The 5,000-nt window shown below is 31.8% G+C and overlaps 1 long non-coding RNA gene across 1 annotated transcript in view; it reads left to right on the top strand.

Moving 5' to 3' along the window:
* Positions 1 to 3,853: 3,853 nt before the first annotated feature.
* LOC137631950 (uncharacterized) overlaps positions 3,854 to 5,000 on the top strand; it is a 2,245-nt gene continuing 1,098 nt past the window's right edge. Inside the window, exons 1-3 of the long non-coding RNA XR_011041956.1 lie at positions 3,854 to 3,916; positions 4,052 to 4,613; positions 4,960 to 5,000. The exon at positions 4,960 to 5,000 is cut by the window's right edge and continues 1,098 nt beyond it. This is a non-coding gene — a long non-coding RNA (uncharacterized lncRNA). The remainder of the gene's footprint in view (positions 3,917 to 4,051; positions 4,614 to 4,959) is intronic.

Raw genomic sequence — 5,000 nt, forward strand, 5'->3', positions numbered from 1 at the left:
AATAATAATAATAATAATAATAATATTAGAATAATAATAATAATACTAATATTAATAATAATAATAATAATAATAATAACAGCAACAACAACAACAACAACAACACAAACAACAATAACAACAACAACAACAACAACAATAATAATAATAATAATAATAATAATAATAATAATAATAATAATAATAATAACAAAAAGTAATAATAATAATAATAATAATAATAATAATAATAATAATAATAATAATAATAATAATAATAATAATAATAATAACATATGAAAACCTGGCACCCTTCATAATGTACATATAACTCTAATTCTTACAACTAGAGACGTTGGGGGGAATAAAAGGAGAGACACCAATGGGCATGAATATGGGCATTTCAACTCTTGCTATTGTATGCAAGATTATATAAGTATACGATAAAATGTGGGCTCTGTAGACAAGGCTTGACTAGCCTAAGTTAGGCTAATCCCAAGAAGGCTAGGCTAGATAAGGTAGAGTTGAAACTTGTTATATTCAAGCTACTGTATTCAGCTAAGGCTATGCTTAGTCAGATGATAATATCCCAAGTTAGGCTAAGCCGAACAAGGCTAGGTTAGATAAGGTAGGGTAGAATCTTGTTATATTCAAGCTACTGTATTCAGCTAAGGCTATTCTTAGTTAGATAATAATATCCTTTTCCACTTAAGGTAGGCTAGGTTTAGCTAGGTTAGGTATGTTTATTTATGTCATATTCGGGTAATGATATCATACTTCCCTTAGGTTAGCCTAGGTTTGGTTAGGTTAGGTAGGCTTAGTTATGTAAGAAAATCTAGGCAATAATATTCTATTTCACTTAGGTTAGCCTAGGTTTAGTTAGGTTAGATATGCTTTGTTATATTAGTATATCTTGGTAATAATATCCTATTTTTGAGGTAGTCTAGGTTTAGTTAAGTTGTTATGTTTAGTTATGTAAGTATATCTGGGTAATAATATAGCTAGGTTAGGTATGCTTAGTTATGTAAGTATATCTGGGTAAAAATAAGGTTTTGCTAGGTTAGGTATGCTTAGTTATGTAAGTATATATGGGTAATGATAAGGTTTAGCTAGGTTAGGTATGCTTAGTTATGTAAGTATATCTGGGTAATAGTAAGGTTTAGCTAGGTTAGGTATGCTTAGTTATGTAAGTATATCTGGGTAATAGTAAGGTTTAGCTAGGTTAGGTATGCTTAGTTATGTAAGTATATCTGGGTAATAGTAAGGTTTAGCTAGGTTAGGTATGCTTAGTTATGTAAGTATATCTGGGTAATAATATAGCTAGGTTAGGTATGCTTAGTTATGTAAGTATATCTGGGTAAAAATAAGGTATTCTAGGTTAGGTATGCTTAGTTATGTAAGTATATCTGGGTAATGATATCATATTTCACTTAAGCTAGCCTAGGTTTGGTTAGGTTAGGTAAGGCTATCTACCATTCTTTAAGGTCTTTAGGTAATTGTTAGGTTAGGCTATTTATTGCATAACCAAGTCCTCTTTAGGCATTCCATATAACGTCAGTAGGTATGCTATATTGTCCTAAGGTAATCCAATAGAAATGAAAATGAAGGCAATTTCCAATGCACATGGCTCCATAATGTTCCTTTAAAGGAACATTCAGTTTTTAGGTTCATTACTCTATAGTATGTACCATAAATTGACAGAAAATTTGAAAAATCAAATGAAATAAGAATGATTTACTATGGTCTCACAATTTGGCTAACCTATATTTTCCATTATTGCTTGATTTATCCTGCAGCTTGTAAACACATGTAAAGAGTAAATATAACTGAAAATGGAAATGGTTGTCACAACCTCCGATAAAATTATATGATCAAAGAAGGCTGGTTTTTTCATTAAGTTTAGCTCATCTACGCCTATTAAATATTACTATAAGTCGTCTAAAAACATCAAATAATCTTAATCAATGCAATTGATTCTAAACACGTCAAAGAATTCATCATTTAACATTTATTAACATTTGAAAAATAGTTTAAAATTCGTAGCATTTAGTGTTTATATTTCCTCTGTTGTTTACAACCATGACGTCATAGAAAAATATATTCAGACATATGGAGTTTGTCATTTTCACGATAGATTTCATTCCTTTATCTTGAAGTATTTTAACATGCAAATTGGAAAGCTAAAATCTTAAATCTTTTCAATTCAGTTATGAAATACATTAACAAAGTTTTGACATAAATCAAATCACGGTTGGTCGTTTAAGTGATCAGCCCAAAAAAAAAAATATGTGATGAAGGTGTTTTGATATATATATATATATATATATATATATATATATATATATATATATATATATATATATATATATATATATATATATATATATATATATATATATATGTATATTGTATACATAATGTTATGATAGTTCAATAATGTAACGTAATATTAATTTTGTCTCTTTCGTGTGGTTCCCCCTTAACTGTACTTTCATAGCATTTACTCTGTAATCCTTGTTGGAACTGTGATTTTGTTTGTATTTAACCCTCCTTGCTGGAGTAAAGTCTAGTCTTCTTTTGATGTTAGAATTTGTAATTAGATTAGATTCACTGGTTCTGTGTTAGTGTTAAGGATTACTCCGTAAGCATCTCCAGTATTTCGTAAGTAATTTCAGCAAGATTTGTTTAATTTGTGGCGTGACTTTATCATTTTTGTTTTGTGTCGTTTTTGTGTTCGTGATCGGTGGTGGTTTGCTGTGCCTATACACTTTTTTTTTTTTTTTTTTTTTTTTTTTTTTTTTTTTTTATAGATATATTATAGTAACCAAGAGGATCGTGATCCACTGTAGTTTAGTGTTTTGAAGGGTGTCTAATTACATATTAGTCTTACTCAATGCTGATTATGAAACTTGAAGGTTGCTTGCAAGACAGTAATTTTGGCAATAATTTTGGCAGTAACTTCCTTCCACTCGTGGAAGGAACTAAGTAATGTCAAATATCCCCGTACTTTAACTATAATTCTTGGCGAGTGGGTTAAATCACTCAGAATGATAAGTGTTTGGGCTATATTAAGAGGTATCCCATTAAACCTTAATTGTATAATAGAAAGTAATTTTAATTAAACTACACACCTGGAAGACTTTAAAACCCATAGGTTTATGTGAAATCTATTAAATTCTATGAAGATTGTGAAAATTAAAGTGAAAATTAACTTGGGCCAGAGTGGATTAAAATCTTTTTACCATGGAACATTGACCAATTCTGACCTTATAATATTTAAGGTCGTTTAATGCCCTTACCACTTACCAGATCCCTTCGTGGTAGTAATGCTGTTATTGAGTCAAGAGTTTTTATTTCAGGTGTACATCTACCATAAACTAGCTTCACATATGGTACTGAAGCCTGGAAATAAGTCTGTCGGAGGGAGACAAGAAGGAAGCTATGAAAATTTGTTTTTTCTTGTACGGTTAAGTTGGCAGGACAATGGCACTAACTGGGCCCCACCTTGCAACCTCGTCCAAAAATGGAAAAGTTCCATAGTGTGCATGGATTAAAATAGTCACCATTTAGTTTTCCTTTGCTAAGAATTTAATTATTGATGTTGGAAATGCCAATTATTTACATAATCTGTCTTTAACCTTACTTATTTAAACACTATGAAGTACCCTTGACAGAAATTGTTAGCTTCTGCCTTTAATGAACTTTTAGGTTTATTTAAATACTGTTCATTTGAAATGACAAATACTGTTGTAACCTTTCAACGTTCGTTTCGTGTTTCAGATGGAAAATGGCGTTATTCATGACACGTGTGGTGCACACCAGTACTTCGCAAAACTTATTCTTCATCCTTAGAGAAGGACTATCAACCTGGCAAAAAACTTATTCTTCATCCTTAGAGAAGGACTATCAACCTGGCAAAAAGCTACAATTGGAAAAGGTATGGAAGCTACTTGGGTCTTGGATGTTGAGAGCTTAATGATTGTACCAAAGGATACTAACTTTCAATTCATCAAGGAAATGCCTACTATTAACAAGGCTAGATTTTATTTAATGTCCTGTCCGAACTTTTCAGGAGTTGCTGTAGCTTTGAAACTATCAAAGCTTTTTTGAGTCTTCTGTGATATAGAAGCTGAATTCGACAAGCTGTTTATCTTGAGATGTTAGTGATGTCGCTGTAGGACCAGTTTTGATTCAGACTGGTGAATGATTAACTTCACCCGGTTTCGTAGTAATGTAATCTGAAGCCTCTCAGTTCCTACAGTGCTGTTTCTCCATGAGAATTTCTATGGAGAAGATTGCGGAAATTCAGAAAGTTAACATGGCTACTGAGATTACAGGTAACTCTTCCTACCATTAGGTTAACTTAATGAATACTAATCTTGCAGAAAATTTCATGTATTTACCAGGTCCCAGCTTAAAGTTTTGCTGTTTTTATTTCTTCTTTATTGAAGTGTAACCTTTTCATCAACTGTGGCTTAACATATGGTATTGACGCCTGGGACAAATGGTCTGTAGGAGACCATAGATTACCTCCTTACCATAGAAGCTATGGAACTAGTTTCTTATACGGAAAAGATTGGCCGAACAAAGTGACAGCTCCTGGGCCTCGCCCTGCATCCTCGGCCAAAAACCCGGTAAGTGTCTTAGTCTGCAGATTATTGAAATTTAGTCGCCATTTTTAGACTCAAAATCTTTGCCAGGAATTAAAGTTCTTTATGTTGGAAGTGTCAAATCTTTAGCCATATTTATTAAAAGGATACTATAAAGTATATGACAAAAATTGCAAAAAACTTCTGCCTTTATAAAATCTGTTTCAATACTGTTCTTACTTTGAAATGACTTACGCAGTTTCAACATTGTGTTCTGTTTCAACATTGTGTTCTGTTTCAACATTGTGTTCTGTTTCAACATTGTGTTCTGTTTCAACATTGTGTTCTGTTTCAACATTGTGTTCTGTTTCAACATTGTGTTCTGTTTCAGGTGAGAAATGGCGTCATTGATGACATTGTGGTGCACACCAG

The sequence above is a fragment of the Palaemon carinicauda genome, chromosome 40 (assembly GCF_036898095.1).
Source record: "Palaemon carinicauda isolate YSFRI2023 chromosome 40, ASM3689809v2, whole genome shotgun sequence".
Taxonomy (NCBI): domain Eukaryota; kingdom Metazoa; phylum Arthropoda; class Malacostraca; order Decapoda; family Palaemonidae; genus Palaemon; species Palaemon carinicauda.